This window comes from Molothrus ater, chromosome W (assembly GCF_012460135.2).
Source record: "Molothrus ater isolate BHLD 08-10-18 breed brown headed cowbird chromosome W, BPBGC_Mater_1.1, whole genome shotgun sequence".
In the NCBI taxonomy this organism is placed as follows: Eukaryota; Metazoa; Chordata; class Aves; order Passeriformes; family Icteridae; genus Molothrus; species Molothrus ater.
The window spans coordinates 3,422,500-3,446,659 of record NC_050510.2 but is presented as its reverse complement, the minus strand read 5'-3'; the positions used below and the strand labels follow the sequence as shown (position 1 = coordinate 3,446,659).

The window sequence follows — 24,160 nt, the reverse complement described above, 5'->3', positions numbered from 1 at the left end:
TTCAACAAGGCCAAGTGCCAGGTCCCACATTTGAGTCACACAACCCCCTGCAACACTACAGGCTTGGGAAATAGTGGCTGGAAAGCTGCCCACAGGAAAAGGACCTGGGGGTGCTGAGCAACAGCAGCTGAACATGAGCCAGTGTGTGCCTAGGTGGGCAAGAAGGCCAATGGCATCCTGGCTTGGATCAGAAATGGTGTGACCAGCAGGACCAGGGCAGTGATTGTCCCTCTGTACTCAGCACTGGTGAGGCCACACCTCGAATGCTGTGTCCAGTTCTGGGCCCCTCACTGCAAGAAAGACATTGTAGTGCTGGAGCGAGTCCAGAGAAGGGCAATGGAGCTGGGTCTGGAGCACAAGAAGTGGCTGAGGGAGATGGGGGTGTTTAGCCTGGAGAAGAGGATGCTCAGGGGGGACCTTCTTACTCTCTACAACTCCCTGAAAGGAGGGTGGAGCCAGGTGGGGGTCAGGCTCTTCTCCCAGGGAACAAGCAATAGGACAAGAAGAAATGGCCTCAAGTTGGTCTAGGGAAGGTTTAGATTGGATATGTGGAAAAATTTCTTCACAGAAAGTGTTGTCAAGCCCTGGAAAAGTCTCCCCAGGGCAGTGGTGGAAAGGGCACTGCAAGTGTTCAAGAACATGTAGATGTGGTGCTTAGAGACATGGTTTAGTGGTGGACCTGGCAGTTTTAGGTTAATGGTTGGACTCCATGATGTTTAAGATCTTTTCCAATCTTAATGACTCTATGATTCTATTAAACATCTCTTGCAGTCACCACCTAAAATATGCTTACATTATGAATAGCAAAAGCACTTCAGTACAAGACTGACAAGCTACAAGAATGAATTAATAGAATGCATAATTCTCACCTTACATTCATTACAGGTCATGTAAGGAGAAAAAAATACTGCATGAAATACTTAAAAATATAAGTTATGAACATAACAGAGCAAAAACTTGATTACTTAAAGGACCTTCCTGTTCAGTAACTTATTAAAAGAAAGAAAGACCGATACTTTCAGTCACTTATAGTTTCTCCATTACTGTTTGCAGCATGACATTCAAAACAATGCTAATCTTTCAGTTGGCATGAATAGTAAGAAGAAACAGGCTTTTGCCTGAGTAGGACTAAAAGATACCTCAAACTTACCCAGGCACATATGGCACTTTTAATTTCAGAATAATAACTGCTTTACAAAACTGCATTAGTCCACTATTTAATCATAGGCTGTGTCAGTTTTTATACTACTTACAATCAGATAAAATCCTACTAGTAACAGAGTTCAGTTAGGAATAAATCCTACATGTTAGGTAATGCACAACACAAAACACCCTTCTAACCCAGAAGCATTTACCTAATGTTTTTAAACTAATTGTTATAATGCTTGTGTTTTAGGTCAGCTAAGAAAAAATTTCCTTGCTTTTATCAGTTTCAGCCAGCATGTTCCAGCACCTGGTGCTTCTGAGAAATTATAAACAAATGGTAAGTCAGTCTTTGGTTGTACAAAGTGAGATATTCTTTGAAACTGCCTAGATCAAGTACCACCAACAGTTTTGGAGATCAAGGTTTAATTTGTCTAAGGTATGACCTTACACAGGAATTCAGTGAAACCTACTAAGTAAATGGCAAATTGAAAGTTAAATCCAAAAAAATATAGTTAAAGCAAAGCTTAACCAACAGACTGTAAGAAAACATTCTTTAAAAATATCATATTGTATGCCATTTCACAAAAAAAAAACAGTGTATTGCAATTCACTGGGGGTTTTTTGTTCATTTTTTTAAGTTAACTCTTGGTTAACAGGAAAAAAAAAAAGTTATCCAATTGTCAGGATTTCTGCCACATTGTGACTGATATCTCTGGACCAGTAGATGGGAAAAGGCATTTCTTTACAATTTGATATCATTCATCCAATTTCAAGAGTCATAAGGCACAAGATGTGTATGATACCTGACTAGAGAGATAAAGGGTACAGAACGCTCTCTGCTGGTAGGTGCCGGAAACTTTCAAAGTTGCAAGGCTCTGAGTTGTTTTCTTTTATAATACCACTACCTTTTACACCATCCTACCATGTTTTAACCACTTGCTCTTTGAGCTAGGAACTTCAAAAGCTAAGAAGGTATACTGCACAGGTAACTTGAAGTACAGAGAACACTTATGTAGATTATGTAGATTGCTGTTAATATGAAATTCTGGTCTTGTACTATCTGCCTCAGTGGTTTAATACAGTCAGTTGGATAGAGGAACCCTCATGAGAAAAAAAAAAAGTTATTTATTTCCAGCACACCAAGATATGTCGTCCGCTGTTTTAGAAAATAGACTGAAAGGCAACTAACATCATACTAAAATAATAAAATATTCTGAAAGACTATTTTTTAGGAATTAGAAGGGACATTTTTTGTTTAAGTCAGCTCACCTGCCTGCCAGTGGTGGGGTTTTTTTGGCCTAATTTATCAAATTATACATTTGTCAGGTCATTTAGTAATATATAGACACACTCAACAGAAGCAGGATTAATGCTATGAAGTCTATCACGAAAATTTCTGGCCAGTAACACCTCCCCGGTAACAGTACCTAAATTAACAACTATTTTAGTTTAGGCAAATTAAAGCTGTAATTGCAGGTGTGGCTGGATGAGCAATATCAAAATGAGGTTTAAGAGAAGAAACATTGTAAAACTAGAAAATTATTAGAGGATTTCAGATTCCACCAGTGTTTTTATCAGTTAAACTCTGGCATTTGACAATCTATTTGGCAACATGATTTAAAATAAACAAGCATATATCTCTACATTTTCCACTTCAAACATGAAACAAGGGAAGGGAGAAATATATAATCCAGAATGGGCTCTTCAGTCAATGCATCATGATTATGTACAGCAGCACTATCACATATTTTTAATCTACTTTTTAAAGACTGTCCTTTTCATAGATAAAAATTAAACTGCAGTGTTAAGGAGGGTTCTTACCACAAAAAATAAATAAAACTTGATAGACAGGTTTTATTAATCAAAGAAAAACGTTTTCCTTACTTTTCCAGTTCTAGAGAGTCAGAAGCTTGTGGCCCTTTTCATCAACTATTTCTCACTACAATTCAACTGTGTTGAATAAACTATATCTATACAATTCTAATAAATTTCAAAACTTATGCTCTACCTGTTGTGGAGAAAGCATTATTGTTTCAGTAAACAAACTGACTAAACAAAGTAAGTATTCAAAAAATTAGGATGACTAAGCATGGTCACTCCTAATATGAACCTATACTCTGAAAAGAGAGAAATCATGTACTGGGTTTAGCTGGGATCAACTTTGATTTCTTCATAGTCACTGCTGTGGGTCTGTGTTTGGGTTTGTGCTAAACACCGAGTTGATAATACAGAGATGATTTTTGTTATTTCTGAGCTTGCACAGAGCCAAGACCTTTTCTGGTCCTCATACAGCCACACTGGGGAGGGTGCTGGGGGTGTGTAGGAGGTTGGGAAGGGACACAGCCAGTACAGGTGACCCCCAACTGACCAAAGGGATATTCCAGACCATGGGACATCATGCTCAGCAATAAAAGTAGGGGGGAGGCTGTTGCAGGGCTGCTACTCAGAGACTGGCTGGGCATCAGTCAGTTGGTGGCAAGCAATTGTTTCCATTTGCATCACTTGTTTTCCTTGGGTTTTACTTTCCTCTCTGGTTTTGGGGCTCCCCCTCCCTACTTTTATCCTTCCAATTCTCCCCCATCACACTGAAGGGGGGAGAAAAGCAGTTGAGGTGCTTAATTGCCATGACATGGTATCCACAAAAGCTTATATTAATGGGTTTTATGCTCTCCAAGTATTATGCTGACAAAATTTTATAACTTAACTGCCAATTTTACAATACAAGAAATTAGAAAATTCAGCTATAAAGCTATACTTTGCTGACTGCCATAATTTCCCTAGCTGGCCTTGATATAATCACTGTACATATAGTATTTTTTTAAGCTTACGGAAATTTAGGGGTAGCAGTCTTGAAGATAGGAAGCTGTACAATCATGTGACCACTGCCATCATACAAACCTAACAAAAGAAGCACAATGGATAGGGTTATGGATGAGAGGTGACAAAATGAACTATTAGCATCTTAACCCTCTGTCCTGCATTTTCTAAATTCACATCTGTTAAACAGAGAATTTCTGTTTGCTAAAGAGATATCCAAAAAATCCACATTAGACACAAGATGACTGAACCTCCTCCACAAGTCGTAGCCATCTTCTTAGTATACCTGCTTATTTACCAAAATTTGAAATAATCCGTGAGATCAAAGCTGTCTAAGGCTCTCTGAAGGAGACTCTGATAGGAGCTATAAAATAACATGTAAGACAAGAAGCACATACAAGATCTGTAAGAGATCTAATGGCTACTATCTTATATATGTACAAAAGAAAAATCATTTGATAGACAGAAATTTAAGAACATTATTCAAATTACATTACAGCATATAAGGCCCTTATAAATAAAGTACAAGGGAAAGACACTGGTGAAAATTCCACTTCCCTCACCATTAATGGCTAGAGAGAAAGGATGTATGTAGATCCTGACCGTCAGATAGATGTTCATTAAACTGAATGAGAATTTTTTTAATTAGAAAGTTTCACTGAAAACTGTCAATTGTCAAAGTGGACATAGCTTAGAAAATGTTTCCATTTAAACAGACTTTATTTCAAAATAACAGAAATAAGGCATTTCAGCTTTACACCATTAAAATATTTCTAAAATGAAACACTAGTTAAAATCAAAGTGTGCTATACCTTAAATTAGAAGGCATTTTCTTCCATCAATATCACTATGTTTTCAAATGTCAATCTAAATATTTTTTCTGACATAACTTTTCAGGAAATCAGAGAGGCCATGTGTTGTTTTTATTTTGCTGTGGAGCAGAATATCATTGAAAAACATACAAAATATCCTACAGAGAGAAGGTTCACACTATTTAAAGTATTGCTATAAGTAAACACAAATAAGCAAACAAGACAACATATTCATAAATGCTAATGATAGAATAGAATCAAAGAAATATCAAGGTTGGAAGAGACGTGTAAGATCATCAAAGTCCAACTGCCTACCCAGCATTACCACTGTAACCACTAAACCACATCACCCAGCACCAGATCCAGACACCTCTAAAACACCTCCAGGGATGGTGACTCCACCACCTCCCTGGGCCACCTATTTCAATGCCCAAACACCCAAACAGGGAAAACATTGTTCTGATATCTAATATGAATCTTCCCTGTCTCAGCTTAAGGTCACTTCCTCTGGTCCTCTCATCATAGGCTTGGCAGAAGATACTGGCCCCACCTCACTAAAACCTCCTGTCAGAGAGTCGTAGAGAGCAATGAAGTCCCCCCTGAGCCTCCTTTTCTTGAGACTAAACAAATCCAGCTCCATACTTCCCCAAAATCCAAGGAAATAAGAGATGTAGTGAAACAAAAAGATAGTTGCAGAACTATACTATTTGTTCTATTATACTAAACTTTCATAGCATCATAGAATGGTTTAGGTTGAAAGGGGCCTTCAGGACCATCTCATCCCAATCCCTCTGCCAGGGGCAGGGACACCTTCCACTAGACCAGGTTGCTCCAAGCCCCATCCAACCTGGCCTTGAACACTTCCAGGGATGGGGCAGCCACAGCTTCTCTGGGCAACCTGTGCCAGGGCCTCAGCACCCTCACAGCCAAGGATTTCTTCCTAATATCTAATCAAAACCTCTACTCTTTCATTATAAAACCATTCTCCATTGTCTTGCCACTCCATGCCCTTGCAAAGAGTCCCTTTACAGCTTTCTTTTCAGCCCCCCCTCAGGCACTGGAAGGTGCTCTAAGGTCTCCTTGGAGCTGTCTCCAGGCTGAACAGCCCCAACTCTCAGCCTGTCTTAATAGGAGATGTGCTCCAGCCCTCTGAGCATCATAATTGTTAATATCTGCCAATCAGCTAAAGCATTTCTCAAGACCTATTTTAATAACAGACTTTGAAATTCAGTATTCCTAAATAATTTTTAAATATTTTTAATTCTTAAAATGCAATACTGTAAAACAAACTGTAATTATTGCAAATCATCAAACATGCCTCCTCAGAAATCAAGTTTTCTCCCACAAACTTGCCCACCTCACCTAAGTTGAAATATGTCTGTTCATATTTTGCAAGGTAAGAAAGGGACTAAAGTCTTTCCATCTTGTTCATGTCACACACTTGCAAAACTCTCATTTGCTAATCTGTAATAACACACAAACCAGAGAAAGACAGCCTGATTTATATTCCACCCAACCAATCTCTTCTGTCAATGCTCCAAAGTAAAACAGAACAAGAATTTAATTTCCCCCCTCCCCCCCCCACCAGAGAGGTCTCTCATGATGTGGCTTCTTCATTGCCTTATGTGAGTTAATGATTAAACTGCCGATTTCAAAATTGAGGAGGGAGAGGAAGAGATGAGTAAGACTTTACTAATGAAAAAGGATAAAAAAAATATTTAAGTAGAATATTAAAAATAACACCAAAGAAATGCAGAAATATAAATCTCATTGTAAGAACATCTTAGTTTAGTTAAACCTGTTTCTAACTTCAATTGCTGAAGTGTTCATATGTCTTTTTAAGAAAGCATATCGAAATTATATCAAATATATAAGCTCTCACAAAAGCAAGGAGATAATGACGTTGACAAAAAAAAATATGGCAACAAACTACATAGTAAAAGAAAAAAGTTGTCTTAAAATTACTTCCTTGAATAAGTGACTGGTAAAATCTGAGAGGATAAATGTATTGCTACTACTTTGCTATTCATTAATATATGACAAATATTTTTTCATGATTTATAAGAGTAAGTAACACCTTCCAGTAAGAGAAAGTTGGCCATCAATTAGTGACTAAAACTGCATTCCAATATTTGCGAATTTTCTTTATTTGTATGAGTTGCAGATATAATTTTATTAATAAAAACCCACATGCATCCTATAAATACATCTCAATTCTAAACTGATATGTTAAAATAAAAAAGAAACAAGTCTTAGGCCACACAGTTCCAAGTTACTGACTGAACTGCCAAGCTATGTTATGGGCATTTGGAGAAGGCCCAAGAACTGCTCCATAAAGTTAGTCCTCGCAGGATCACACCACAGCAATCCACACTAAATCCTTCCATCTCTGTATCCAACCTACAGATGTTCTGCTTACCTTCTATGTACTTTATTCTCCAGGCATTTGACTCTAAATGACTACTATCTTCTTTTCTTAAGGATCTAAAGCTCACTACTGTGAAAGAAAAGGCTAATTATACCCTTCAATTTCTCTGAGGCTTTAATACAAAGCTTACTACTACAGTATTCAGACAGCACTATTATCCCAGCTGTTGCCAAGGCAAATGTGAACTGTAGGCCATATGCTACAGATACATGGACAGCCACAATTGACCATGCAGATAAATCAAATAAACTGAAGACTAGATTACACAGTAATGCTTATTTTTTAAATTTTAATGGAATTTACACAATTGCATGTTGAGCACTTTATTTTCATAATTTGTTCAACTGCAACAATTTGCAATGAAGTATCCATTTTTTTCTAGCAAGGGGATGGATTTTAAAATGTAGATAAATTACATTTTAAATGTCACAGAGTTTTACATATGTTTAAAAAAACAAAAACCCCACTGAAATGGGATTATCAACACTATATCTTTTAATTACTTAAAAATTAAACATTTTTAAATATCCCAAAATAAATTTTATGTATTTCAGGTCATTCTGTTATGAGAAAAATACAGTTATAGTTGTTTGCCTACCATCACTCACTGACAAATGAAAATAAGTGTGTACAAAGTAAGATATGGAACACAGTGTTTCTATATATATATGTAGAGCATCACCTGCAAGGGAAAACTAAAGTTGATCTTTGCAGTCTTCCCTGGGATGCAAGTGATATACACCCACATTTTAGAGAGGTAGCTCAATCTTCCTAGTGTGAAACATTAACATAATTTCACAAGTCACAGGCTACTTTTGGAAAAGACTTTCAGTTCTCTGCAGCTTTGCTATTGTAGAAGTATAGAATCAATTTTCTTTTTTTCCAAACTGGAAATTACTTCAGTACAAAGGAGCCCCAGAGACTACACATTTAAGGGAAACTTCTGGCAATACAGAAGCATTAAAAATGAAGCATAATACTCTTCTAGTTTCATTCCCATGCCATTTAAACAGAAACCAGAAATGGCTGAAATGGATCAAGCCTCAACTACCTTAAACTTGCATCAAGATTAACATATACACTCAAGTACAAATAAAGAGTAGCTAGTTCTCAGTTCCCCATCTTTTTTCATTTGACACTGAGGCACCTACGTAGGTAGGGATACTATCTTTTGCTAGCTATTCACCCAGGCTTTCAAGCTATTGAGTTCCTTTCCTGTTTTCCAGTAGTGTAATATCTTACCTTACCACCAACCTCTGTGATAAAACACACAACTGAGATGAGAACATCAAGGAAAAGATCTGTTCTTGGGAGAACAGGCTGTTTATCTTTCCCAAAAAAATTAAACTCTTCACATTAAACTCACAGGACATGATCCAGGGACAATTCTCAAGTCATCACCCTTTTTTCTGTCTTTAACAGTTGCCATGGACAACCATAAATTAAAGCTTGTAAAACCACAAGTGGCCTTCACAGACCATACATTTGACATGACTGCATGCTTTGGCACACATGATAATATTAGATAATGTGAAATAGCAGTTTGGTACTATATAGAGTACTGCTGTTAGTATAAATTTGTCTTGGATATAAATATTCATTTACATTTGTTTTCCAGGCTCATGTAACAAAGAACTCAAGCCCCTCCCAATGCTAATTATTCCCAATGTTTACTGACAGCAAACATCCTTTTCCACATCTTCTAAGACACTGGCTGCTGAGTAGGTGATTCTTATTTCTAAAAGATATTAAGGCAAATTTTCAAACATAGTTCTATCCTTTTCAGTGGAAAAGTATCTATATGCCTTTCACACAGGTAATTATAAAAATTCTCTCACATTATCTGAAGCTAATTAACATCTACATTAACATACCGCTGAGGAATATGTAAGCTACATGAGCACTGAATTTGTTAAACTGTGTCCAGAATGCAGAAAGTTACTGAAAACAAATCACAAGTGGAAGACTACCACTACATCTTTGCAATGAGCACTCTGGGCCAAAACACACCCCACTCCCCAAAAATAAAACCATCTTTAACTCACAAAGATTCATAAAATGTTTAACAACAATTTGGGTTTTATCATAATTAACCACAAGAACAATGCTAAGCAACTATGAGACAATCATTAAAACTATTATTGGTCTTCACAGGGTAAAACTATTCCACAAAATTATTACATATTATTAAAAGAAAAAAGAAGCTTCTTAAATAGTCTTGTGTGCACCAATTCATAATAGATTTCAGTGAATAAATATTTTATCATATTTTATTACCCTAAGATTTAGGGACAAACGTATTGAAATTCCAACTGCAATTCTAACATATTTCAGGAAGCAAATGGTGATATTGAGCAGTTTCAAGTAATTATACCTATTTTAACCCACTGAAGGGAATACATATGCAGAAGTATGTTTTAAAAGCATTATTTGACAAACAACTTCACTAATGAACCCGTACACAATTTGATTTACAGAATATATTATATCATAACCATGTACATGAAATTAAACGGAATTCTTTCTATTAAGGTGAATGTCATAATAAAACCTCTAGAGTGCTGTACAGCAAATCTAATCGCTGATATCTGATGCTATTTCTATAGGGGCACTTTTAAAACTAAACCACATTGAGGGGAACTTCAATCCATCTCACTCAAAACAGTTTAATGCCAGCGAGAAATGCCCAAAATTTAATATGTATTTGTAAATATACATCTGTGTTCATAAAAAGTCAAAGTGAGATCGGCAGGAAGCACATCATGTCTAAATCAAGATGCAATTCAGATAGTTGCAGTGCATTTCCTAGGAATTTTAGCAGTCTGCTACAGGTAGATAAGGGATCATTTCAGAGAAGATGAAACAAAAAACACACCACCAAAAAAGACCACATAAAAATTGTACCTGCAGGTTCAGAATATCAACTATTAGAAAGCAGTCAATGAAAGCACACTGACTACAGAAAAAAGAAATATCAAAAAGATTCTTAATAAAGTCCAGCGATGAAGACTTAACATTCAGTGCGTAGGCGTTAGCCACACATTTTTAAGTAACCAGATATATATCTATATATAATCAAAACATACACAGCCTCCTTAACTTTCATTCTGACAGTTCATTTTCAAATTTGTTCTTTGGGGGTTCTTATTAAATTTCAGGTAAACTCATTCCAACCTCCCCCACTCACTGCTATCTAAAACCCACTAATTGTCTTAGAGTATTTTTCATCATTTCCTGCTTTATCTTCACTCTTTTTTTTCAACACATGAATTTCTATCCCTACATGCACCCATTTCAGACTTTGAGTACATCTAGGGAAATTTTTAAAAGAGAACATTCTTTGTTGCATCACAGTTAAGATGGCCACACTACACATAGCATCATCACACAATTACAGAAAACCACAACACCACCTCAGAAGGCTTCAAGCCCAACCTTTTATACCACTCATGTTCATGCAATGCACCTGTGTGCCTTCTGTTCCCTTTTGTGATTGGTCAGTACACCTCAGCACTCCATGTCTCATTGCTTTCAATACTGTCACCTGCTTTTCACAGTTGTAGCCCATTAGGGATGAGGCTCACCCACAGCCCCATTCCCAATTACCACAAACTGTGTACCTACAAGTCTTCAATTAATCACATGACATTTTTTGTTCCTCAAATTAAACCAGCTCCCCATAACTGTTAGCTCAGAAAAAACTTTGAAAAACAGAGAAGCTTTTAAACATGTCTCATTTATAACTAAGCTACAATTTTTGGCTTAAAAAGGAGTAGTGGTAGGAAAAAAAATAAGAGCTTCTTGCCTAGACCAATAGGGCCAGCCTCCTCTTGTTAAACAATGCAAACATTTCTCCAATCCCATTCATCCACTGAGGAATACTGATCTTCAAAAAGCAGTGACAGATTATTATTAGTCATTCTGTTTTAGGTCATCATAGGTCACTACTTCTAACAACAATCAAAAGCTAATTGAAATACAAGTCCTCATGTGCTTTATTCAAGATATACCACTTAACAAGAAAGTAGCTTTATTCTGAAGCTCAAATTTCTACCATATATATTAAGAATTATTAAGCAATGTACTGACCTGTAAATGAAAAAGAGAATGGATACTTCTAGCAAAGCTTCAATTCATATAAAAGGTGTGCCATTACTGATGACTTCTTTGCATAGACTACTATGCTTATTTTCTCTCCCTAGTATGTTCTGCGAAAGTCCTATAACTTCTGTATGTAGAGAGCAGGGTATGAAATGGATTTATCTTACCCTTTTTCTTGACCATCAGCAATAACTCCATATTATGCCAATTAAATCCACAATTTTGGGAAGCCCTGTTTTGTCTCATCCTGATTCCCAAGATCTTTTCACTACTCAATTTCCCCTCTTCAGATTAGATACCACACTCAATCACCAGTACTGAAGACCTGGCTACACCCTATGAAGATCTCTCACTTGCCTTCAACCAGAGATTCCTATTCTTGTGATGTCCCCTCCACACACACACTTCTAATTACTGTCTCTTTAGACAATAATTTACATAATCTCAGCATACTGTACAGCAGAAACTGTTTGCTATTAATTTTTTTAAGGCAATGACTACCACTCACTGGAAATACAGGCTGCATTTTTGTTTCTACAAATATTAGAGGCAACTCAAAACTATTTCGAGATCTTATTGACATCTTACTCTTGATTTATCTCCTAAATAAATACTTAATAAGTTGCAACAATAGAACATTTAGTGTTTTTCACGGCTGCTCTTCAAATAAAGGAGACATTTGATTCTCCCTTGTCAAAAACATTTAAGTAAATTTGACAAGATTGTTATTAATTGTATTCATTTGGTATTTATCATGCTGAAAAATAACACTGCATCAACAGATAAGGTGTTTTTTTTTTATCTTTGGATAGACTTGAGGAAGTCAGAAGGCACAGTAAGCGGCGACAGCAGGAGCCACAACTTCGGCATATTCAGACGGCTCCAGGGAGTGCTGCGAACAAGGTGGGCAAACAGGGCGGGGCACAGCAGTTTGCACGGCAGGACGCGCAGGAAGGGCTCAGTCCCCCTACTAGCTCCAGAGCTCAAGTGGTGTTCAAACGCCGTCTCAGGAGGAGCCTGGGTATGGTAACCACTCAGTGGGGACTCATGCCCTCTGCAGTTGCCAGAAAGGATGTCCCAACACAGACAAAAACAAACATGCAGCCGTCCAAGTCTCAGGCTGCAGGGAGAGCCAGAGACTGGCACTGTCATTGGACAGCAGTAGAGACAACAGCTGGGTGAGGTGTGATAAGGTGAGCGATCTGTTCAGCCTGGTGGTGGAGCTGAGAGAGGAGGTAGAAAAAGGTTAAGTATCAGAGACTGAGAAGGAGTTTGACTGGTGGAACCATGCTCTGGCCTCCCTGAGCCAGGAACAACCACCAGAAAATAAACCAGATCAAGAGGGTCCTGTATCTTCCCCTTGCCAGGCTGAAGGCAGTAGATCAAAAGGGGTTAATAGAGGCAAGTCCTTCCTTGGGGAAACAAGTGAAAGCCCTTCCTGCCCACCTCACCCTCCCAGATTCCTCTGGACAACAGGTGTGAGGTTCTGATTGTTGAAGGATGTCACCAGGAAAGTTCCTAGCCTGGTTTGGCCCATAGATTACTACCCATTACTGGTCCTTCACGTTGGTGGCAATAAAGTAGCAACACATAGTCCGAGGGTGATCAAAAGAGACTTTAAGGCCCTGGGATGGTTGGTGACGGATTGTGCAACATAGGTAATTTTCTCCTATATCCTTCCAGCTGCAGACAGAGACACTGGAAGAAACAGACAGACCCTGTCTATTAATACATGGCTCCATGGCTGGTGTCACCAACAAAATTTTGGTTTCTTTGTCAGTAGGGTGGCCTACATGGCACTGGGCTTGCTGGCATAAGGTGGAATTCACCTCTCAAAGGGGGAAGAGGATTGTCGGCCAGGACCTAGCAGGGCTTATTGATAGAACTTTAAACTAGATGTGATGGGGGAAGGGGACATCAGGTTTAACAGTGATAAGGTATGGGACAACATGCCATCCCACTCATAACGGTTTAATGCCAGCAAGAAATGCCCAGAGCCTGGAGACGGATCTCATGTCAGCAGGAGAGCAGCTGAAGGACAACACCAAGGAATTCCAGGCACTCCAGCCAGTAAGCCAGCTTCATCAGGGGCCCAACTTAAATGCCGCTATGCAAACACATGCAGCATGGGGAATAAACAGGAAGAATGAGAGACGTGCACACACCTATGATCTTACTGGCATCATGAAAACATGGTGGGATGACTCCTATGACTGGAGTGCTGGAATGGAAGGATACAGGCTCTTTAGCCTGTATCAGGAAGGACGGACAGGGAAGACAAGGAGGCAGTGTTGCCCTCTATGTCAATGACCACCTAGAATGTACGGAGCTCTGCCCAAAGATGGATGAGGAGCTGACCGAGAGCTTATGGGTCAGGATTGAAAGGAGGACAGGGACAGATGATTTTATAGTGAGGGTCTGCTACAGGCCACCTGACCAGAAAGATTGAGCCAATGGGGCCCTCTACAGACAGATAGGAGCAGCTTCATATTCACAAGCACTGGTGCTCATGGGAGACTTCAACCACCCCAACATCTGCTGGAGGGACAACACAACAGGGCACAGGCAATCCAGGAGGTTCCAGGAATGTGTTGATGACAACTTCCTCCTCCAAGTGACAGAGGAGCCAACAAGGACAGGTGCTATGCTGGACCTTGCTCTCGACAACAAGGAGGGGCTGGTGGGGAATGTGAAGCTCAATGGTAGGGTTCAAGATCCTTAGGGCAGCAAGGAGGGCACACAACAAGCTCACTGCCCTGGATTTCAGGAAAGCAGACTTTGGTCTCTTCAGGGAGCTCCTTCATAGAGGTCCATGGGATAAAGCTCTGAAGGGACAAGAGGCTCATGAAAGCTGGCTGTTATTCAAGGATCACCTCTTCCAAGCTCTGGAGTGATGCATCCCAATAAAGAGGATGTCGGGCAAAAATGCCAGAAGACACCAGCATGGATGAACAAGGAGCTCCTGGACAAACTCAAACACAAAAAGGAAGCCGACAGAGGGTGGAAACAGGGACAAGTAGCCTGGGAGGAAGACAGAGAGATTGAGCATCCAGGGATCAGGTTAGGAGAGCCAAAGCCCTAAGAGAATTAAACCTGGCCAAGGACATCAAGGGCAATAAGAAAAGCTTCTAAAGGTACATTGGTGATAAAAGGAAGACTACAGAAATATGGGCCCTTTCCAGAAGGAAACAGGAGACCTGCTTAACCAGAATATGTAAAAGGCTGAGGTACTCAATGACTTTTTTGCCTCAGTTTGCACCAGCAAGTGCTTCAGCCACACTGCCTGAGTTGCAAAAGGTAAAGGCAGGGACTAGGAGACTGAAGAACCACCCACTGTAGGAGATCGGGTTTGAGAACATCTAAGGAACCTGAAGGTGCACAAGTCCGTGGGACCTGATGAGATATATCCAAGGGTCCTGAGGGAACTGGCAGAGAAAGTGGCTAAGTCACTATCCATAATATTTGAGAAGTCATGGCTATACAGTGAAGTTCCCACTGCCGGGAAAAGGGAAAGCATAATCCCCATGTGTGGATCTGCTGGAGGGCAGGAAGGCTCTGCAGAGGGATCTGGACAGGCTGGAGCCATGGGACAAGGCCAATTGTATGAGGTTCAACAAGGCCAAGTGCCAGGTCCCACATTTGAGTCACACAACCCCCTGCAACACTACAGGCTTGGGAAATAGTGGCTGGAAAGCCGCCCACAGGAAAAGGACCTGGGGGTGCTGAGCAACAGCAGCTGAACATGAGCCAGTGTGTGCCTAGGTGGGCAAGAAGGCCAATGGCATCCTGGCTTGGATCAGAAATGGTGTGACCAGCAGGACCAGGGCAGTGATTGTCCCTCTGTACTCAGCACTGGTGAGGCCACACCTCAAGTGCTGTGTCCAATTCTGGGCCCCTCACTGCAAGAAAGACATTGTAGTGCTGGAGCGAGTCCAGAGAAGGGCAATGGAGCTGGGTCTGGAGCACAAGAAGTGGCTGAGGGAGATGGGGGTGTTTAGCCTGGAGAAGAGGATGCTCAGGGGGGACCTTCTTACTCTCTACAACTCCCTGAAAGGAGGGTGGAGCCAGGTGGGGGTCAGGCTCTTCTCCCAGGGAACAAGCAATAGGACAAGAAGAAATGGCCTCAAGTTGGTCTAGGGAAGGTTTAGATTGGATATGTGGAAAAATTTCTTCACAGAAAGTGTTGTCAAGCCCTGGAAAAGTCTCCCCAGGGCAGTGGTAGAGTCACCATCCCTGGAGGCATTTAAAAGCCATGTAGATGTGGATCTTGAGGATATGGTTTAGTGGTGGACCTGGCAGTGATGGGTGTGGTGGTTTGACAGGAAATATGTTTTCTGGGATGCTGTGGTCAGGCCAATGAGTGCTCAGATTTTAATATTGGCACCTGGTGTGGCCATTGGGACATTTGATTCGCCTCTGAGAACACGGGGTTAAAAGCAGGGCTTTCCCCTGGGAGGCTCTCTTGGGTTCGGGCGGGGAAACAGGTCAGACGTCTCCCTGCCCAGCTGCTGCGGCTGGGCGGGGGAGGGGAAGCCATGCGGCCGGGTGAGGTAGGCCTGGGCCCTGAGGATGGAAGGGTGGAGGAGCACCAAGAGACATCGGGCAGCCATCCCCCCCAGGAGAGAGAGAGAGAGCCGGTGCCTGTGCCACCTTGAAATTTGATAGCAGCCGGCTGAGAAGAAGAAGGGGTGGGGGGGATGCGGCGAGAAGATGCCTGGCAGGGCAGCCGTGGGAGTTCTGGACAGGCAGAGACTGAGAGACTGAGATTTTTAACCCTTTTCTTGGATGATGGAAACCTTACAAATGCTGATCCTCCTGGAGCTGAATGAGAAGAGAGATAGAGAAGAGATAAGAGGAAATGGGCCACGAGAGAAGAATCTTAGGTGGGAGGAGGTGATGGAGTGGCCTTTGGCTGGACTTTTCTTGTATAGCCATGGACAGAACAATTTTTTTCCTGTGACACAGAGACTGCATTTAGGGGGGAGGCAATGGCTCGGAGCCAAGGGAGTGCAGTGATGTTATGGGAGTGCATGAACAGAGACAACAGATGAGAAGGGTGGTGGTTGGTGCCCTCGATCTTCAGTGAAGGAGAAGATCTCTGTTCTTGAGACCCCTTGGCCCCAGGGGGTGAATTTGGGGGGGACAGGTGTCCCGAAAGTGAGAGACTGTGCTCTTTTTTTGGAACTGGACAAAGCACCCTTGAAAGGAAAACCCTAGAAGCAGCTCTGGTCCATGGGCAGTGGTGAGAGCATTGGGCATGGAATGAAGATGTCACGATGGCAAATGATCTCCAGGTGGTGCCACATGTGACAGGAAACACAAGAGGTCTCAACTGTGTTTCCTGGGGAAGCCTATGGCACAAGGGAGACTCCTCACTCCTTGATTAACTGAGAATTGATTATCTAAAGGGTGGTGATGGACTGAGAGTTGGTGATCTGAGGGATGGATGTATTGGAAATTTGGTGGGGAGGAGGAGGAGATGTATTTGTGAAGTTTTCATTTTCCTTGTGTGTTTCTTTTTTTCCCTTTCCCTTGTAGTTTAGTTAATAATTTTTTTTTTTTTATTTCTAAGTGGGGGCCTGCTTTGCTTATTCCTGGTCACATCTCACAGCAGAAACCAGGGAGAGGGTATTCTCATGGGGGCACTGGCATTGTGCCAGTGTCAAACCATGACATGGGTTAATGGTTGGACTTGATGATCTTAGAGGTCTTTTCTAACCTAAATGATACCATGATTTTGCCCCTCTATTCCACTCATAAGACTGCACCTAGAATACTGCTTCCAGTCTGGCGCCCCAAACATAAGGGCCTAGACCTGTTGGAGTGACTCCAGAGGAGGGCCATGAAGATGCTCAGAGGGCTGGAGCACATCTCCTATTAAGACAGGCTGAGAGAGCTAAGGCTGTTCAGCCTGGAGAAGAGAAGGCTCTGGGGAGACCTTAGAGCACCTTCCGGTACCTGAAGGGAGCCTGCAAGAAAGCTGGAGAGGGACTATTTACAAGGGGATGGAGTGACAGGTCAAGGGGGAATGGCTTCAAACTGAAAGAGTTTTAGATGGGATATTGGGAAGAAATTCTTCGTTATTGGAGTGGCGATACACTGGCACAGGTTGCCCAGAGAAGCTGTGGCTGCCCCATCCCTGGAAGTGTTCAAGGCCAGGTTGGATGGGGCTTGGAGCAACCTGGTCCAGTGGAAGGTGTCCCTGCCCCTGGCAGGGGGATTGGGATGAGATGGTCCTGAAGGTCCCTTCCAACCCAAACCATTCTATGATTCTATGATGCTATGAAAGTTTAGTATAATAGAACAGATTGCTAGGAATTGCTTATAACTGTGAAATTTTCATAAGATATACTGAAGTTTTTCTATATTACAGATTATGCCTCAATAACAGTTTTTAAGGAACCTGCCAGGAATAACAAATCATCACTGGGAGTAGTAGTAGAAAAAAAAAGAATCATTTCCTTTTATTAAAAAGAATCAAAACCACACCTAGCATGTACTGTAGTTAAAAAAAACCAAACAAACAAACAAAAAAAAAACCCAACAGTCTCAGTTTGAACTAGGAGTTTAACAGACAAATCATCAGGCAGATTTTTAATTTTCTCTTCAGGAAAAAAAATTAAAAATCAAACTGATTTTAGATCTGCACAAGGCACTGTCCATGAGTTCTCACCACAGTCTTATTAGTCTTATCAAAATTTTCCCAGCTTATATAGACTGCAAAAAGCATGTTTCAGCTTATTTTTTCTACACATGCAAAGGTAGTTACTGTATGCAGCATTCAATGAGGGATCTCTAAATTTTCCCCTGTCCTAGTTTTGGCCAAGGACTGGGGAAGCCTGGAGCCATGTGGGCATGTCTAGGTTGTTATTTTATACCATGCACATCATTGCTAGGGGGCAGAAGTAAAGGATTCTTACTTCCAAGAAGGGGGCGTGACTTCAGGGAAAGAAAAAGGTGGTGCAGCAGGTCTGTAGCCCTTCTCTTCTTTTTCCAAGGGAAGCAAGCAGTGAATGGAGCGGTGGGGTAACGCTGGTCCTAACCAGAGGGTTTGTCAGCCATTGTTTATCATTGTTTCAGGCTTGGGGGAAAAACATGCATGCAGAAGGTCTGGGGGCAATTTTGTTCTTTGTCTCAGGGGCGTGCCATGCTGGGTCAGCTCAGGCTTGGTGAGCATTTTTTGGATGTAAATCACCCTCTTTTTGTATACTTTTGTTATTAATATTGATGCTGTCACGGTTCATTTTTCTTATTTCATTGCTGTTTCCAGTAAATTGTACTTAACTCAGAATTTCTGCCTTTTATCTCTCTCACCCAAAGGGGTGAAGGGAGGGGAGCAGCTTCGTGGGGCTTAGTTTCCAGCTGGGCTTAAAGCACAACACCCCCTATCATTAATATCCAGAAAGCATTTCTAGAGAAAAAGAGGAAGCAGCATAATTAAATGGAAAATAATGTACAAGACAGTGGAACAGTCTCTATCAAAACCTAAGATCTGAAAATAGAATTTTAAAAACTCATTACCTAATCCTCTCTGAGTGCCTAGTCAACACAGAGGAGAGATTGTTAGCTCAAACATGAGAGACAGTGCAACCCTTATCACAGATGTGTTTACATTCAAGAAGCTTGATAAATTACATTATTTTTAAAAAGATAGAAAAAAAAATCAGAACTATAAAACCAAGCACTCAAGTATTAAGAAATGTGAAAATTATGGTTACTTACACCTACAATTCAGTCCCTTGTGCATTATAATAGTCATTTATTCAATAGTCATATATTGTTTTTGTTATTCACAGGATCCCTGCCTCATATATAGCAGAACATATACATCATTAAACAAATCAGAGTTACACAAAAAAGGAGATGCTTTCTTTGGGACATTTTGGGAGATTTTTTTACTAAGGAAATTGAATAAAATGGTTAATAGATCAAATAAATTTTAACAAATTTTCTATCCAAGAGAACTTTTGCTGGAAACTGACAATTTGTAAAAAAATAACTCTTCTTAAAAAAACTAATTTTCTATCACAAGGAAAAAAATAATTTCAAATTCTACCTGTTCCATAATATACCCACAGGCTCTGGGTCATGCCTGGAGCACATGCTTAGAACATAAAAAGATGGTAGAAGAAAAGCTCAACAACTTCTCTGTCTGATACAGATTAGACATTTGAACCTGAATTTCCTATGTCCCAAAAGCAATGTTTTGGTTAGGAACATGCTTACTATACCTGTGAACAGTCTTGCTTTTCTAACAGAGCCATACAACAGCTGGACAACAAATTGACATCAGAATTAAACGGTCTGACCACCAGGCTGCAGAGGTTTCCATTCAACCAGTTTACACCAACTACAACAATTATTTGTTTAAGAGGCAGAGTTCTTTTCCTTACAGCCAATAACCAATGCTTAGGATTCTCTTCAGGGTTGCTAGTTCCTGCTGGAAATTAATTGCTTTCAATATTGCAGACACACCATTTTAATTACTTGTGAGATTTGGGTCACTATCTAGTTCTTGTCTCTGTTCTTACTGATAAACTTTAGGAGATTTTGGTTTCTTCACAATATGGAAGATGATTTCTTTTTTAATTTTTCAGGACAGAAAATTTATTCTTGTCCAGCTCTTGGCATGATCAAGACAGCTGAAACTGAATAGATGTTTTAAGGCCATTGGCAAAACTCCATTCTCTATTTCTTAGGAATTCACCACGAGAAACAATGAGCTTGATATGTTGAAATGCAGGGCATTCACAACCACTAAGTCAAAGAAAACAGTGCTATGAACTTCCTAAGTGCTGTAAAGTAACTCTACAAATCTCAAGAATAAAGCATATCAAATTGAAAATTGCTTATAAATCTTGTGTTAACTTGCTATTTGACTCGGTTTCAGTCTTCCATCTGTAAAATGAAAATATTTAACAGATGTGCAAAAAAACCCTCCAATGTTTGTAAAGTACAGATATGTATTTTGAGATCATTCCTACAAATTCATAGATTGAAACACTTCAGTATTCATTAACTATTTGGATGGCATACAGCAGGTAAAGCAGTAGGCTGCACAATTATGAAGAAAAACAAATATATCAAGTGGGTTATAACAGTATACCAGTCAGCTATGATTTCCCCATGCACTGTATGAAGCACTGAACGGGGACCAGAAGGGTAAGGGGGAAATACAGTAATGTAGTTAAAAGCCCAGTGTACGGGGAAGAGAGCTGGATTAAGTTTGTTTCTGCAATTTTAGTCTGCTGTTCCCTTATCAGAGTCCCTGACTGCAGCCCAGCATTTTTTAACTGCTCCTGTAAAATGCATTTCCTGTCTACACATACACACGCCTTAAGGAAATAAAGTGCTTCAAATCAAGACAGAGAAATAATCTGAAAAAGAAAATATCTAACCATTTAAAGAATTTTGAGATCTCCAATTGGAAAAACACTTAGAACCAACTGATACACATACTAAAAGCACTACAATTTTTTTCTATAATTTCTCCCAACTTAGAGAGTTTAATATGAAAAAAAGTTTTTCAATGTTTACTTTTTTAGTTATTTAGGGGTATAATTTTGCTTCTCTAATGCTGTTCTGTTTCTCTGAAATCAAAATGTTAAAAAATTATTTTAAAAAAGAAGTATAAAAACAGCTTTAAAAGAAAGTTTTAAAGAAGTAAAGAAATAAAATCTGTACACAACAAACATTCAAACTGTACACGGTAGTCAAAAGCCTAAAATAAAAATAACAAGAAGAAAATATTTTCCTCTTTCAATTGAAATAATTGCTACAACTAACACCTCGAGAATAATTAATTTCGTATTTCCATAACATAAATAAAATAACTACATCCTCCTTAAGCAATTCACTTTTGTGATAAAAGAGTAGACCATAAACTCCTAACACTAGGGCAAAAGGAGTATGAAAGTGATGGTTCGTGCTTCGCATACACACACTCTTTAAATGTGCTAAAAATACTATCTAGACAAAAAATAAGTCATGTTATAAACATTTCCACATTAAGTATTTCTGCATGCTAAATATATTTTTATGACCAAAAAAATTACAACTGTGATGGTGCAACTAATTCAGGATTAACCACACATGACTCAGAACAAATAAACAAAAAAAACTCATTACAAATAGGCATCATCTTAAGTTTCCTTCTATAAATACACCTATTTTTCATACCAGAAAAGTGCATGCTTTCTGATTTAAGAAAAAAAGAGCACATCATAAACACAACCCAGGCAAGATAAACTTGACAGGAACTACATAACTACAGTAGCTTATTTCCTGCTCTTACATATATTTAAAGCAAACCTCCTTAAATAAGTCAGAAAAGTTCAAACAATGGCTTAGCTAACCCATTTTTATTAAAATGAAGGGTGGACAAAAGAAACAAATGAGCTCATGTCCCTTCTTGATGATGAAACTACCCAAGAACTAAAACTACTTTCTGTCCTGTAAAGCAGTTACACTCGGCCTCTATGCATACCACGGACCAAAAGAAAACAGCAATGCTACTACACACAGAGACAGAGGCAGTTAGACACAACTAATGGCTCCCTCTGCAATTAACAAAGTTTAAAATTAAAAAGCTGCTTTTTCAAAGTGTAAATGGTTCCCCTCCACACACATAGGCCTGAGGCCCTGTTGCAAACAGTGTTCAACAGGACCAGGCAGCACAAAGGGAGGGAGGGAGGGAGGAATTGGGGATCAGCAGGATCTTCAGGCTTTTTAAAATTCAAACTGCTCTCTGACCAATACAAATCACGGACACACTACTGAGTACTACATGAATTTACAGCATTAAAAACGCACCTTCTACATGACAGCTATATTGACTTCACCCTTTTAAACAAGTATATGGGTACTCAAAGACACAATAGCAGAGTTTATAAGACTCTAAACACAATATACCAGAAATTCATTACCACTTATTATTACAAGATCTGTCTAAACAACTAAAAAATTACTGAAAAATAGACAAATTCTGTAATGTCGATACTTGTTTGCCATTTACAAATTTCTTTTCTGTATGAAACTTGGTATCTTAAAATTTCCCTCAATTATGTAATTTCTGTATGAATATTTCTATTAGTTCACAGGGTGTTTATTTTAAATCTACCTCAACTTTTAATAACACTCTGAACTCTACCACACAGTAAGTCCAAGATTTACCTTACTCTAAATTAGCTACCATTTATGAATAAAGAGCTGACATTTAATCAATCGTCATTTACAAAACACATTTGACCTGCTAAAATGACAACTAATTACATACTTAAACATCACGGACACAAACAGCCAATAATAACCTCAGGATGCCAAAGGAATATGGCCTGATAAGAAATAATGACACTTTTTAAACGTTCTTCACTTTTCACTTAATTTACTATTGATTCTCAAATACTTAGGCTAAGATCTCATCTTCACCGTGACCCCTGAAACGTCATAAACATAGCACTCTACACATAACCCCTCTCCCATTTTCTGTTTGTTAAGAGTATAAAATAGTATTTCATCTGCATTTAATACATATTCCTGTAATGTATACAGCATATGCACATGGAGATTGTGTGGAGTACCAGACACAATATGCTTGTCTACCTGTATTTTCTAGGTCTGCGGGCATCCGTGTTGTGTCAATCATGTCACAAGCGCTAGCTTTATGCTATAATCAGCGATTAACACACTAATAAATTGCTATATTATGTAGAAATGAAACCTCTACATTATAAATCCACGTGCTTTCGAAGTTTTAAATGTTCGGAACAGAGTTGGTTAAAAAGAGAAGGTAATAGCGAAGAAAGCTGGTATTTTTGTTCTTGGGTATTTACATTCTCTCTTTCCCTACTCCTCCAATTACTTCGCCCCCGACTTCAGAAGTTGTAAATATGGCAAAGGATCAGTGCACATTTGCGGGTAATTGTATTGTTTCCTCCTCCTGCTCCTCTCCAGATTGAGGCCTGTTACTGAGAAACCGCTTCGTCTTTCTAATCCCCGAACTGGAGTGAATGCGCTGGCCGACGGGCCTGCGCCCTCCGCCGGGCCTGGGCCTCGCGGTAGCCCGGAAAGAACTAATCTCCTCCCCCAGACCCGACCGAGCAGGAAGGGGGGCTGGTAAATAAACACCTCCAGTCACCACTTACTCCCCTCTATCCCAGATAGCAGGTAATCCCCTTTGCTCCCGGCAGTGCTGGGCCGGAAGGCCCGGCCCGCTGCTAGAGAAGGCAGAGAGAGGAGGGGGAGATGAATGGGGATTACCTGAGCAAATCGGCGTCCGAATCCGACGAGAATCCGAGAGAGGGGGAGAGAAATCCGCCCCCTCCCTCCTCAGAGGAGCTGTCGCCGCTGCTAGGCCGCGGCCACCGCCACCGCGGAGCAGGAGGAGGATGGGAGATAATATAACAACAATAATCCGGGCCGGGAGGGGGGCTGTCTCCTCTTCCGTCTCCTCCTCAGTGCAGCGAACATGTAGAGCCAGGGGGTGAGCGGCCAAGACAAATCCCTTTTCCCCCGAGCCTGCTTCACAACATCAACACGGGCCGAACCAAACCGGTTCCGAGACACATTCCAAGCCGCCGGGTAGGGGTGGGGGAGGGGAGGGCAGGGCAGCTTCCAAGGGGCCGCTGCTCCCTCTGTACATGCGAGTGCAGGAGAATGGAGGAGGGAACGGCCTGAGCGGAGTAGGCCGTGAGTCGGTACCGGGGGGGGGGGGGGGGGGGGGGGAGGGACGGGAAGAGGAAGAAGAAGAGGAGGAGAGGAGGAAAGAAAAGGAAAGGATCCCCTATGTGTGTCTCTCGCTCCCTCTCAGAACAAAATGCCGACCGGAAGTGCAGCTTCAGGAATTACTCCCTCCACC

At 40.4% G+C, this 24,160-nt stretch overlaps 1 protein-coding gene across 4 annotated transcripts in view; it reads right to left on the bottom strand.

Annotated features, from left to right (window-relative positions):
• Positions 1–23,972, bottom strand: part of LOC118701528 (nipped-B-like protein) — a 167,396-nt gene extending 143,424 nt beyond the window's left edge. For all 4 annotated transcript variants that reach the window (XM_036406183.1, XM_054517780.1, XM_036406185.2 and 1 more), the window contains exon 1: positions 23,563–23,972. The gene's annotated coding sequence lies outside the window, so the exon portion shown is untranslated. The remainder of the gene's footprint in view (positions 1–23,562) is intronic.
• Positions 23,973–24,160: the final 188 nt, after the last annotated feature.